This window comes from Elephantulus edwardii, unplaced genomic scaffold, assembly GCF_000299155.1.
Source record: "Elephantulus edwardii isolate Elephantulus edwardi_28Jun2011 unplaced genomic scaffold, EleEdw1.0 scaffold00017, whole genome shotgun sequence".
Taxonomy (NCBI): Eukaryota; Metazoa; Chordata; class Mammalia; order Macroscelidea; family Macroscelididae; genus Elephantulus; species Elephantulus edwardii.
This window is the reverse complement of record NW_006399767.1, coordinates 17,336,881-17,351,769: the sequence shown is the minus strand read 5'-3', so window position 1 is coordinate 17,351,769 and position 14,889 is coordinate 17,336,881. Positions and strand designations below refer to the sequence as shown.

General features: G+C 44.1%; 1 pseudogene; it reads right to left on the bottom strand.

The window, feature by feature from the left end:
• Positions 1-4,008: 4,008 nt before the first annotated feature.
• Positions 4,009-14,889, bottom strand: part of LOC102875468 — a 57,409-nt pseudogene continuing 46,528 nt past the window's right edge.

Here is a 14,889-nt window from a genome sequence, read left to right as displayed (position 1 = left end):
ATATGTACAAATTCACATGCAGTGCCTGGGATATGTCTGAGCTCCCAAATTCATTTTTAAATCTACAGTGTGATTACCATAGGATTCCTCTCTTTTTTAAAAAAAATATCTTTTGTTTATTTTAATGAACATTTACAAAGATTTTGGATTTCCATTCATTCATTGCTGCATTTTCTCCCTTCCCACCCCTCCCCCCAGTTGGCTCATCTCTTTTAAAAGTAAAAGAAAAATTCCTTCATTGGTATACAATTCCCCTGCGCCAAGTACATTCCACTATGCAACCTTCATTCTGGACTCTTGTGATAACCATAATACCCAATCATATATTGCTTTTAAACTGTTCTCTCCCTCATCTGTTTCAATGCAGTATGCATAATTTATGCAATCTTTCTCAGTCTTACCCCAAACCTGATGTCAGTTCCTTTCTACAACAGCGGCACTATACAGTATTTGTCTTTTCGTGACAGATATTTCACTCAGCATAATATCCTCCAGAGAATAATATTGCGTGAGTTCCTTGTTTTTCAATGCTGTGTAGTATTCCATTGTGTGAATATACCAGAGCTTCCTTTCTGATGACTGATTCTGTTAACAACCAGCTACGCTGTCTATATCAGGGATACACCTACTGAGTACACTCTAAAGGATGTAGTAGAAGGTCGGGTGAAACCAACAGTGTGTAAGCCTCAGCCTTAACTTAAAAGTCAGTAGTTTGAACTCACCTGCTGTTCCATGCGTGAGAGATCTCTCCTTCCATAGGAATTGAGGTCTTGGAAACCTTATGAGGCAATTCTTCTACTCTGTCCTATATGGTCACTATGAATTGGAATCAACCTGACAACATTGACTTTGATTAGGTTTTGGGATGAAATTTGTCTAGTGCATGTCCCAAATGATGTGGAATGAAACAAAAGCCGACATCAGGCAAATGAGAGAGAGAGCCGTGAGGGCTGAGCACCAGTGAAGGCAGTGTGAGGAAGGGACTTGAAGAGGGAGTTAGGGTCCATATGAGAGAAGATGGAAAGAGGCTGCCCCACAGAAAGCCAACCAGCATGAGGCAGGGATGACACAGCTAATATCTGGAAGCCAATTACAACTTCTGAACACGCTCAGCAAGCAATACATATTCACGTGCCTGCTCTGAAGAAATAACACACCCATGTTTCAACTCCAGAGACCACCAAGACAGATCAGCAGAGAAACTGTTTGCTGATAAGGGAGCTGAAGCTCTTACAGTCTGACTTGTACAAAACCCAGTTGTCAAATTGATTCTGAATCACAGCCCCCCCCCCATGTGTATCATAGTAGAACTACACTCTAGAACTGCTTTCAATGACTGACTTTTGGTTGGTTGGTGAACTTGAACCTCCAACTTCTTAGTTAGCAGCCAAGCATATTAATTGATTGCACCACCTGTTATTGTTGTTGTTATGCGCCATTGAGTCACCTGCAACTCATAGCGACCCTATGTACAACAGCTCTTAAGCCTGCCCTGTCCTGAGTCAGTCTCACTGACTTTGACACACCTACACCGATTGCCTCAGTTACTGTAACAATCTGTCTCGTCCAGGGTCTTCCTCTCCTGTGCTCTCCCTCCACCCTTCTGAGCATGATGTCCTTCTCCAGGGATGGCTCACGTGCCCAAAGTATGTGAGACAAAGCTTCAAAATCCTAGCCTCCAAGGAGAAACTTGGTTTCACCCTCTCCAAGACAGACCTATTTGTTTTCTTGGCTGTCCAATTAAGATGTGCAATTTGAACAAGGTCAGGGTCCAAATAATTAGGGTTTTGGTCTAGAACTCTGATCTGTCTAACTCCAAATCCTGGGTCCTTTTCACAAAACTGATTATGAGGGAGAGGTGATCAAGGGGCCAGCAATCACACAGATGAGGATGAATGGCTGGGATGCTCTTTGGGTTTTGTGTGGCGTCTTGAAGTTTCTGGGAGCTTTAGAGGATTAGGAGTTAGCACTGTAGTAGCAAAAGTGAGGCTGGGAAGAGTCAGAAAGTGAGGGTGAAGGTAGGAGAGGGGGGTGTGGCACCATGATGGGATGTTGTTATCAGATTGTGCCTCCTTCATGTTGAAAGTATTGTTGAGGCATCTGTAATCAGGCCGCACAGCCTGCCTTGGTCTCTATCCAGGAAAGCATTTATAGGTCACCACTGTTCTCCGTATGTCCCTTAATGGTCCCATAAAACACATTTCATTATGGTCGGCAGCACTTCTCAGCTCTAAAACACCCTTTTAATTTTAAAAACAAATTCTTACAATCATGTCTTGAAGAGCAAAGTATTTGTGTTGACATTCAAAGGGAGAATAAAGAAAAGTGGAGATCATGGGTGGTCCTTCAGGCTGGATGGAGGGTGTGGCAGCCTGCAGGGGCCTCTGTGATCCAAGGAGTCCCTTCTCTGTCCTCAGTCAGAAGATAAACTTGTAAGTCTTGTAAATTCCTGTCTGTTGGAGTCACTACGAGGATACTCATGTGCCTTAAACCATCACAGTGTCCCTCCATGATGTCTGCTGAGATTATCTTCTTCTTGTTGTTATTGTTGTTGTTTAAGGGCCATTGAGTGGAGTACAACCCATAGAAACCCTATGAACAACAGATGTGAACCCTGTCCTATCCTGTGCCAACCTCACAATCCCTGAGGCACTCAGGTTCATTGCTACAGGCACTGTTGTCAATCCATCTGATTGAGGGTCTTGCTCTCTTTTGCTGTCCTCCCACCTTTCCAAGCATGATGTCCTTCTCCAGGGACAGCAGCCTTTCTGAGCAACATGCCCAAAGTAGGTGAGACAAAGCTTCGTTATCCTTCCTTCCACTGAGCACTCTGGCTGCACATTTTCTTTCTTTCTTTTTTAATTACCTTTTTCTTTTTCCCATAATTGTTTGTTGTTGTTATGTGCCGTCGAGTCGCTTGCGACTCATAGCGACCCTATGTACAACAGCCCTAAACTCCACTCTGTCCTGTGCCAATTGCACTGTCTCTGACACTCCCATCCCAATTATCCCAGTCACTGAATCAATCCACCTCATAGAGAGCCTTCGTCTCCTGCGCTGTCCCTCCACCCTCCCAAGCATGATATCCCTCTCCAAGGACCGGTCTCTCCTCACAACATGTCCAAAGTATGTTAGACGGAGCCTCAGAATCCTTGCCTCCAAGGAGCCACCCAGTTTAACCCTTTCCAGGACAAACTTGTTTGTTTTCCTAGCAGTCCATGGTATTCTCAATACTCTTCTCCAGAACCACAGCTCAAAGGCATCAATTCTTCTTCTATCCTCCTTGGTCATTGTCCAACTCTCTGATGCATAACAAGTGATTGCGAAGACCATAGCCTGTATCAGACGCACCTTAGTCTCCAGAGAGACACCATTGCTCTTCAGTACTTTGGAGAGGTCCCTAACAGCAGACTTTCCCATGGCAATGTGCCTTTTAATTTCCTGGCTGCTGGTGCCAAGACTGTTGACTACAGAGCCAAGCAAACTAAAGCTGTGTACAATCTCAATCTCTTCACCATCCATCCTGATGCTGCCAATTGGTCCAGTGATTTTCATAATTACAGTGTTTATTATTGCAACATTACAAAAGTGTCCATCACCATGTTGTACTAATGTTGCCCCTTCATGTTTTAGATTTAGCTGCAATAGGGAAAAATGTCAGGAGTAATTTTCACTGTTTATCTAGGTAGATGCTTTCAATAAATGGAGAAATCCATTGTATTTCCATCCTTTATTGGGAATACAAGGAAATTTCCATTACAGTGTAAGATGTTTTTTATCAACAAATTTGGTGATGTAGTATTGACAATAAACATGACCTGTAAGTGGTTTTCCAGTTCAAGCCATGGTCTCGGTGAGCCTTCAAAGGAGTTTAGCTGGCCTTCATCACAGCAAAACAGAATCTCCCAACTTTTTAAGTAGAAAGAAGAACAACTCCAGATTAATTTATTTATAAACTAATTTGGATGCCCATCGAAGTGTCCTCTTTTCATAAGTTATCAAAAATCTTCAGAGTGACTGTTGGATCAAAGAGCCTTTCATGTGCTCCCAGTTATTATATAAAGCCTAGAGGTTGGTAAGTGTTAGTCCTACTAGACCACCTCGTGCTACTCCCTGAAGACCACCTGTGCGCTTATATAGCATTCCTGTCATGGCTCCAGCTGCTACTGTGTTGAGGTCATCTTCTGCACCTCAAGTTTTCTCAATGACAACATCAAATGCACTATAGAGTAGAGCAAGAGAACCAAGAGTATTAGCCCAAAGTGCCCCTTGCTTGGTCACCATATTCAAAATTTGTATATTTCTTGGGTTGGATCACACCATGTTTGGGGTTTCCTTCAGTCCTAGCAGCAAACCATTCATTGCCCCAAATGCAGTCCCTGTCATACAACATCCTCCTATGGTAAAGAAGGCAAGTTCAAATCTGTCCCGAGTTTTATTAGCTCCCGTGGGTAAAAGAAATTCATCTGTATCCTGCACAAGATATCGAGGATCCACATTTAAATAAGGAGACAGAGGGTTCGTACCAGTTAGTGGAACGCTGGCCAAATCCGCATTGGGAGTAACTTGCTCCGCCCGCTCCGAAAAAGCCGGCCAATCCTCCCATGGTCTTTTGCCTCCCCCGCCACAATCCATGGTGTCGCAGCTCCCTGCTCTCCTGTTTTCTGCCAGCCACTCAGGTTGAGTTCCTCTGCTTGACCCTCGCTCCTCGACAACAACAAAAAACCAAAGCTCCACCGACTCCTTCACACGCTGACCTTTTGGGGAACGGAGCAAGGTAAATGTGGCTGCACCTTTTCTAAGACATATCTGCTTGTCTTTTGGTCTATGTAAGGATCTGAGCCATTTATGAGCCATAAATACTTGGTGGCTATGCTTAGAGTACCTAGGTGGTGCAAATGGGTTTGCTTTTAACTATTAACCTGAATTTCGTTGTTCAAATCCACCCTGCAGCATCGTGAAAGAATGATCTCATAAAGATTGCTATTGAGTTAGGAATCTATCATTGTACAAAGCTTTCTCTGAGTACTAAATAGAAAATGTCATCTCTCTTCTGCTCTCAAAATAATCTTATTTGTGCCTCTATGACAGCATTTCTCATTCGTAATCCTCTATTCTACTGATATCTACACATGTCATTTTCTCAACATTAATTATAATAAAATCATGCAGTTGTCAAGGATTTTGTTTTACTTGGATCTATAGTCAATGTGTATGAAAACAATGAACTCAAACTACGTACTGTATGAAGCAAATCTGTGACAAAAGGTCCCTTTAAAGTGTGAAACAACAAAGACGTTACCTTGAGGATTAGGATGAGCCTGATCCGGGAGCTCTACTGGCCTAGTGGCAAGGAGCTGCAACTACAATCCCAGAGGTGCACGGTTCGAATCCACCAGATGCTCTGCCGGGGAAAGAGGGACAATCTCCTCCTGTACCAGTCAGATCTGATTTGATGGTACACTCACACAATAATAATAAAAAAAAGATGAGCCTGATCCAAGCCGTGATATTTTCTCCTCATATGCATGGGAGAGCTGGACAACGAGTAAAGAAGACAAAAGAAGAACTGATATCTTTGAATTACGGTGTTGGTGCAGAAAACTGAACATTGCCTGGACTTCTTAAAGAATAAACAAATACGTCTCACATGAAGTATATTTAAAATAATATTTGGAGATGAGAATGGCAAGACTTCATCTCATATACTTTAGACATGTGGTCAGGAGGGGTCATTCCCTGGAGATGGACATCATAGTTGGCAAAGTAAGAGATCAGCAAAAAGAAGATCCTCAAACAGAGAGATTGACACAGTGGGTTCAACAGTGAGCTCAAACACAGCACTGACTGTGAGGCTGACCCAGGACCCGGCGGTGTTTTGTTCTGTTGTACACAGGGTGACCATGAGTTAAATCTAGCTTAACGGCACCTAACAATAATAACCGTGACACCATAGACCCTTGTATTCGTCCACTAGTGAGGAAAAACGACAATCCTTGACTGCCACAGACCCTGAGAAGTACGGCTTTTCTAGTTGACGCCAGTAACATGATGCATCTCTAGTTCTTTAAAATATTTAATTCATGTCACCCTGAGACACAGTGAAGACAGAGAACAGAGGGAGAAGAGAGGCTTGAGTGGTGGGACCTTCAGGCTGGATGATGCAGCCAGAGCGGAGTCCTGTCTTGCCACAACTACTTCTCAGACCTGCCCAGGCCTTCTGTGTGGCACTGGCCCCATCCAAAGGCCCCATAACTCTCAGGCTCCCAATGTTAGGTACTCAGATTCATGTTGTTTGACAGAAAAAGAACAATTTCCTATTCCTTCTTAACACAGAAACTAGTTTACAAAGTACAATTTATGCCTTGTGTTGTCTGTCACTGACTCGGTTTATCCTACCATCAAATTAAGAAGCCCCTGAATTTAAGAGAAGACTGCCTACAGGCCTTCTCATCTGTGACTGTGATGGGTAAAGTTGTGTGTCATCTTGCCTGGCCCATTATTCTCGGTGATTTGATATTTACTATGTCATTCTGTTGTCATCTCCCATTTTGTGACTTGGAAGAGCATAAACACCCCCACAGTCTGCAGAGTAACCCATTATTAGTTTGCAAAGGAGTTTCCTCAGAGCTGCTCCCTGAATCCAGTATGTGTGAATGTTCTGGCAAAGCGCTCTGGATTTTTGCTCACTCTAGATTCTGCATCCGGCTTCTAGTCCTCTGACCCCTGGTTCCTAGGACATAAGCTAGCAATTCTGGCTTAAAACAACCCATGTTGCCTTTTGATCTTGGGATCCCCAGGAGCTATGAATATTAGAATCCTCCAGACTGAAACTTGACCCAGAGTGTTGGAACCTGACACCCTCTAAAGTCCCCAACAAGATGGATGGACACGGTGACTTCAGAATGGACTCAAGCATGTCAGAGATGATTAGAATGGCATTGATAAAGCACAGTTCAGGTTGGGTCGCTATGAGTCATACTTGACAAGACACCACCTAACAACAGTCTTGAGTAATTTCCTTGAAATAAATCTATCTATACATTGCTGTCATATGGAACTTTGCATTAGAATCAACTCATAGTTGACCCTCCAGTGAATTTTCAGAGGCTGTGATTTGCACAGGAGGAGACTGCCCATCTTACTTCCCAAGGAGCAGATAATGAATCTGTCTATGTGCCTTTGGGATGACAAAGCAACTCCTTACCACCAAGTCATACCTATATAAATTTTACAGGTTCAGCTTCCTAGATAACCCAGTCCAGATGATGACCAAAGATGACATAAGACGAAATGATGTCTTGAGTTGTGGGGCTGGAGAAGAATATTGAATATACCATGGACTTTCAAGACAACTAAAGATCTGTCCTGGAGAGGGTGAAATCAAGCTGCTCCTTGGATGCAAGGATTTTGACATTCCATCTCATTTTGGGCATGCAGCCAGGAGGGACCAGTCCTTGGAGGACATCATGCTTGGAAGAGTTGAGGGAGAGTTGAAGAGAGGAAGACCCCGGATGAGATGGATTGACATAATAACTGGAGTAATACGGGTAAGTGTGTCAGTGAGATTGGCTCAGGATAGAGCAGGGCATAGGGCATAGGGTCACTATGAGCCATAGTCAACTCAATGGCACATAACAACAACAACAGTAACACAAGAGGGGGCTCTGGCTGCCTTACATTTGAACACCTCAGATGTTTCTGGCTGCTGCAGCAAGCATTCAGTGTTTTTGTTTCTCTATTTGAGGGTCCCGACGGCTATGCCTGGGGTTCGACACAAAGTCGAGATGCCCCCATGTCTTTTCAAAGGGAAAACGAAGGGGAAGTCAAAGACCAAACACTGGCTAGGGAACAGGAACAAAACTAGAATATTTTATTAAATCACAGAAAAAACTGTTAGGTTGTTACTATTACCATCCTCACATTTCAGATGAGAAAACTGACGTGGCTTGTGAGTGACAGAGCTGGGGCTCAAACCCTAGGTACCTGACTCAGCGCACATGAGGGGCAGCACTCACTGGACGACTCTACAGCCAGCTGCAGCCTGCCTTACAGATGCTTCACTATCACTCAGACCCTTTGGGGGGTGTGATGGGCACAGCAGCAAATTTGCTGCATGTCCAAGGATTCCTTGCTTCCATCATTTTGGGTGAACTTGCTTGGTGATTATTCAGCAGAACAGCAATAATTGCCTCTTTCACAGTCCTCCAGCCCAGACGTGACGTATGTACCACCCAGAGCTGCTGAAGACACATACTTCTTTCCCTGAACTCCACCCTCCTAGTGTCTCCTTGGACCAAAACTCACGCTGACTTGTGGAGGCTTGTGTCTCAAGCTTCAGAAGATGGAGAAGGTAGGAATTATCTTCAGGCGGCTAATGCACACATGGTCTTTCTCTTCACACTTCTCCACATCTTCACACAGAACTTTGCGTGCTGCCAGGAATACCCACTCAGGGCCAGATACCCACAAAGCAGGCTGGCAACTGGAAGAAGCAGTCCTTTTAAAGGGACTTCAAGAGTAACGTGAGTTGTCCTTCATCTTCTGGTCTCCTCCACTTTCCCATCCCTGTATCTACTCTTCCCTCACCATCTTGCCCAATAAATTGTCCTGTTTCTATTTCTGCTGAGGCTCAGTCCCCATCTTTTTCCTTCTTTTTCTGCCTTTCTCCCTCATTTGTTCTTTTTCTCCCTCCATTACTAAACAAAGCCTACCACCACTGGACTCCAGGCCTGGTTGTGAAGTAGAGACTCCTCAAGCAGGATCCTCTTCCACATCAACAGCATCTCACTGCCATTGAGAAAAAACTAACTCATAGTTGACCATCCACTGGCTTTCCAATGCTCTAAATCACACAGGAAGAGAGTGTCATTCAAACCACCAAAGAGGGGATTTGGGGATAGCAGCACATCTCCCCAAGAACAATACCACCAAAGCCTCCTAGGATCCTCCTCTTCTTGGTTTTGCTGTTAGGTACCATCAACTCAGAAGGACCCTGTGAAACACAGATCTGCCCCTTGTCCTGTGCCATCCTGATGATCTCATCCATGATCAAGGTCATTGTTGTAGTCTCTGTCTCAATCCTTCTCACGGAGGGAATCCTCTCTCTCACTGACCTTCCCTCTTTCCCAGCATGATGTCTTTTTCTAAGGACTGGTCCCTCCTGACAACAGGCCCAAAGTACATGAAATGAAGTTTCACCATTCTTGCTTTTAAGGAACACCGGTGACGATTCCTCCTCCTAGGGGAAGATTTAAGCAGACACCTTCCTGCATGCGAGTGTGCGTGCACACAGAGTAAGCCCAGGAGGGTGGTGTGAGGTCTGGCCTCTGGCCCACTGATGCATGGTGTATAGCTTCAGCATCTGTCTTCCCTTTTCATGTTTTCATCTTCACAATGAAGGAGTAGGCTGAGCCAGGCGATCTTAGTGTCTCTCAGCAGAGACACTCTGTTATCCTATGGAAATAGGCTTTAGGAAACAGCCAAAAAAACTCAAGACCACAGGTCCAGGACCTCTTCTTTCTTCTTCTCCTCCTTGTGGACCACAGAGTGGGGTTCCATTAGCCTGTAGGATACTTTCTAGTGTCTTATTTTTAAAAAATCTTCCATTTTTCAGGTTCCAAAGCCTATTTTGTGTATTTTCACTCATGGGCATGGGAAAAAAAGAAACTTCCAGCCCATGTATGTGTAAAAGTAAGTGAGAATGTAGTGGAATTCCCTGTCCTTTGCCTCAGTCTACCCACCACTGGTCAGGAGAGGGGGCCAACCTGGGCCCTTGTTAATAGACTGACTATAAAGTGATATGAGCTAGGTCTGAGGGTAGAGACACAACAATGGGAGATGTAGAAACTGATATGCATATGACTTCCTCACTGAACAGACTCCAGCCTGAAGACTGCAGGCAAACTGCAGGAAACCCAACCTTGGGGACTCCTTTAGGAATAAAACTCAAACTACCTCTTTAATGGAATCAGCCCCAGCAAGGAAATGAAGCAGTCTATGTTAGCCTAAGATGTAGTATAAATCTCATCCTGCTCCCAAGGAAAGGGAAAAAGCTCATCCATAACTTTGATGAATTGGAAACTTAATAAAGTCAGATCCGCCCAGGTGACTGACTGTTCAATTAGTGGAAGGAGGTGGACCCTGCTGATCCCTTTCTCCTTGGGCTCTGGGACCAGGCCTCCTTGGCCCTTTTTGTCCCTGAATGGCTGGAAAGGACAACAGTCCAAGCTGCGTCGACTCCAGGAGAGTTCTCTCCTACCCACCTACCTTTCTCTCTTTCTCTCTCTCCTTTTCTCCCTCTCTCTGCCTGCCTGCCTGCCTTCTTTCCTTCCTTCCCTCACTCTGCCCTCTGTCCTCATTCCTCCCTCTCTCCCTTTCTCCTCTTTTCCTCCTCTCTTTCTTTCTGTTTGGACCACACCCTCCTCCCTTGCTCCTTTTCTTTGCTCTCTCTCCTTACTCATTCTGTCCCCTCCGTCTCTTTCTCCTTCTTCATCCTCCTTCCCTTTTACTTTCATTCTTCCCTCCATCCCTGCCTTCCTCTCTTTATCTCTCTCTCTCTCTCTCTCTCTCTCGTGTGTGTGTGTGTGTGTGTGTGTGTGTGTGTGTGTATGTGTGTGTGCAGATACGGAGGATTATGTGTTGCTATTTCTCAAACTCATCATGCTGCACTCTTCCTCAGCCCAAGCTGAGTTCCTCGCCTGTCCACACTCCCATCCCCACCCACCTCAATGCAGAAAACCAGTCTTTTGACCTTTCCCTGAAGTTGTATTTGAGTGTGTGTGAGTGTACATCCTTCCAGGTCATATAAATGGTGCTGCATTAGAGATCTTGTTATTTTTCTTTCATTTACCCTCAGCACCATCTTTAAAGATCTAGCGAAGAAACAGTTTGCATACTGAGTTGATTATTTCTGGCTGCTGCACAGAATCCTCAGGATTGCCCACCACACACCACTTTTCTGAGTCTCTGGTTGTCAATACCTGTGTTACCTCAACTTCCAGCTGCCAGTGAGTCATTGCTGAGAACATCCACATCCATCTCCCTGGTGGACCTTCTTGAAATCCACCTTGGAGTGCAAATTCAGAAGAAGATACTTGGGTCAGAGCAGTATACTTTTTATTTGTACAAGTAATGTGGATTGGGAAACCCTATAGAAGTGCTTGTTGCAGAAGGTCAAGGACTGCAGCCTTCACTAAGGATTGAAGCTCAGCATTAAGAAAACAAAGATTCTCACCACTGGGCCAATTGTCAGCATCATGATAGATGGTGAAGAGATTGAGATTGTTAACAGCTTTAGTTTGCTTGGCTCCACAATCAACACTCTTGGCACCAGCAGCCAGGAAATAAAAAGATTAATTACATTGGCAAAGTCTGCTGTCAGAGACCTCTCCAAAGTACTGAAGAGCAATGATATAAGTCTGGAGACTAAGGTGTACCTGATACAGGCCATGGTCTTTGCAATTACTTGCTATGCATCCGAAAGCAGGACAATAACTAGGGATCATAGAAGGAGAGTTGAGGCCTTTGAGTTGTGGTGCTGGAAAAGAGTGTTGAATATACTGTGGACTGCTAGAAGAACAAACAAGTTCATCCTGGAGAGGGTGAAGCCAGGCTGCTCCTTGGAGGCAAGGATTCTGAAGCTTCATCTGACATACTTTGGACATGTTGCAAGGAGGGACCAGTCTTTGGAGAGGAACATCAGGCTTGGGAGGATGGAGGGACAACGCAGGAGAAGAAGACTCTTGATGAGATGGATTGATTCAGTGACTGGGGTAATGGGGGCAGGTGTGTCAGAGATAACAAGGTTGGCACAAGATAGAGCAGAGTTTAGGGCTATTGTACATAGGGCTGCTATGAGTCGCAGGCCACTCAACAGCACATAACAACATATTGGTGGTAGTTGTTGTTGAGTACGATATCAAGGCAGAACCAGCCCATAGCTGATCCTCTAGTGGGTTTTTACAAGCAATTAATTGCACAGAGGAGATTGACCATCTTTCTCCCATCGAGCAACTGGTGGATTTGAACTGCATGCCTTTGGAATTACAGCACAGTTTCTTATCACTAGGCCACTGGCCTATTTTTTTAACTCATCCTTCTAAAGAAAGATTCATTTGGTTTAGTGATTTTACAAACATCACTGAACCTATAGAAATGGTAGAACCCTCGTGGTTGTTACCTATCCACTAGTGACAAAGGGCTTCAGAGTAAGTAGCTCAGCTAGCTTCAAGGTACCATTCACACTATAGTCTGAAAAAGTTTCTTTAAGAAAAAATTTGTTCTAAGAGTAAAACACCTCAATCTCACTGTCGTCAAGTTGAAACCAACTGACAGCTGCCCCACCTCCAGTGAGTTTTTAGAGGCTATAAATCACACAGGAGAAAATTGTTCTTATTTCTCCCTCAAAGTAGCTAGTGGATTTGAACTGCCTGCCTTTGGCTTGGCAGCATGATTCTTTACTCATTAGGATGACAAAAGAATAACTGACAAGTTTGAGTTACAGTGTTAGAGAAGAGAAAGTAATATCACATAAACTTGTAAAAGAACGAATAAACATGTTTTGGAGAAAGTTCAACCAGGGTGCTTCTTGGAGGTAAGGATGGTGAAGCTTTGTCTCACGTACTTTGAGCATATTGTTAGGAGTGGCCAGTCCTTGGACAAGGTCAGCTTAAGAGAAGAAGACCATCAATGAGATAGATTGACACCATGACTGTAACAATGATTTCAGGTATATCAGAGAGGGACAGGAGAGAGCAGGGTTCAAATCCATTGTTCATAGGCTCATTGGATGGCACATAACAATAACAAGAGTAAAAAAGCAGACTATGATTCCCAACTCTGCACTATTTATGTATACTCAAAAGCATAAACATACAAGACACCTCTAGCTTTCCTTAAGGATTCCTATTCATTCAAGGATGCATAAAGATTGTTGCTGGACGAATCCCTGTTCTGCTCCGATTTGAGTTCTTTCCTATGCCTCAGCTGGAGGCTGCTGATCCTGCTCCCCACCTGGGTGTTATTGTTCGCTGTTAGTGAGTCTGCCTTCAGCTTATGAGGATTCCATCAAACTGCTGCCTGGTCCCTGCATCAAGCCCACAATTGATCCGCAGGGTCTTCATTGGCTAAGTTTCAGAAGTAGTTCACTGGTCCTTCCTTCCTATTCTGTCTTGGACCAAAAACCCCACTGAAACCTATTCAGCATCATACCAGCATACAAGCTTCCAGTGACAGTGAGATTTACTCACCAGGAATTGAGAGAGGCTCTTCCGCAAGGAAAGAAACAATTTTAATATTCCATACCCAGTGCTCTCATTTCTGTACACACCTTCACTCTTTTGGACTGAATCCAGTTTCCTGAGGTCCATGTCTTGCTTCCTGAATTGAACCTCCTTTGGGAATTCCCTCTTCCAGATTTGTACGTCCAGGTATTCGTGACAAAACTGACCACCTCTGAAATACTCACTTTCTGGCATGTGTCCCCAGACTAGCTCGTTTTCTCTGAGGAAACCTTTGGTTCTGAATGAAACCTTTAGTTCTGGGTCAGTTTCCCAAGAAGCTAATGCCAGGGAGTGCTACCCCCACCCTCCTGGCTCGATGATCTATGTCACAGTCTTCTTGGTGCCAGGCGTAGGTGGTGGGTAAGGAGGAGGGCATAGCTCATTACCTTAACACCCTTCTAAAAGGTAGATCTTGCCATGCAGTCAATGGACTCTGTCTTTGAACCATTTGAAATGGCAGACACACACACTTGACACACACACACTAGTCTTATCACATGAAGGAGGCTGAGTAATGAGCAATCCACTGGATTGTCCAGAGATTGTTTTGCCTCAAGCTTCCCTCAAGAGGCTCTTTGCTGGAGTGTAAACCTGCACTTACTGAAGAAACCTCTACATCACTGTATGTATTGCTTGAGGTTCTCAGCAGCAGACAGCAGAATCTCTTCTCTAGTTTATTTAGAGAGGGTTTAGTAACACTATATACGAGGTATTGGGATTGGTGAAGAAGCAGACACTATCCTTGGCTTCTAGAAGGTTTGTCCTGGGAAATATTTTAGAATTATCCTGATAAGAAAGTCTACACTTTTGTTGAAGTCAGCACAATGCTATCACCATAACAGAAAAATAATTCTCCACTTCCTATTTTGTTTCTCATTTAAGTTAGCTTCCAGTGAAAGCATGTAATGAGAAGTCATATTTTTACATAGAAGCAACAAGGAAAGATACAAGCCCATTTCTGAGTGCTTCCTGAGAAGCAAGACTTCAACAAAGTACTGAGCAAGCCAGACTGAGTGGATCATTCTAGCTAGGAACTGTAGTTATTTGAATACTGCATTAGAAAGGAGTAAATCATGATGTAAGAAACTGTAAAAATATGGCAAGGAGATGCAGATTATTTAGCCAACCAGAGTAGCAGATATCTCAAAGTTATGTGACAAAACTATACAATTGTTGTTTATTATTAACTACATTCTATGTCTATCGGGGGTACAAATTATTTGCCCTCAACTTGTTGTTGTTATGTGCCATCAAGTTGTTTGTGACTCAAAGTGACCCTATGTACAAGAGCTCTAAACACTGTTCTATCCTGTGCTATCTATCTCAAACGCACTTATTCCCACTGCTCCAGTCACAGAATCAGTCCATCTCATCGAAAGTCTTCCTCTTCTTCTCCACTATGCCAAACGTGATGTCCCTTTCCAAGGACCAGTCCCTCCTTGCAACATGTCCAAAGTATGTCAGATGAAGCTTCAGAATCCTTGACTCCCAGGAGCATTCTGGCTTCACCTTCTCCAGGACAAACCGGTTTGTTCTCCTAGCAGTCCATGGTATATTCAACACTCTTCTCCAGCACCACAGCTCAAAGGCATCAATTCTCTTTCTA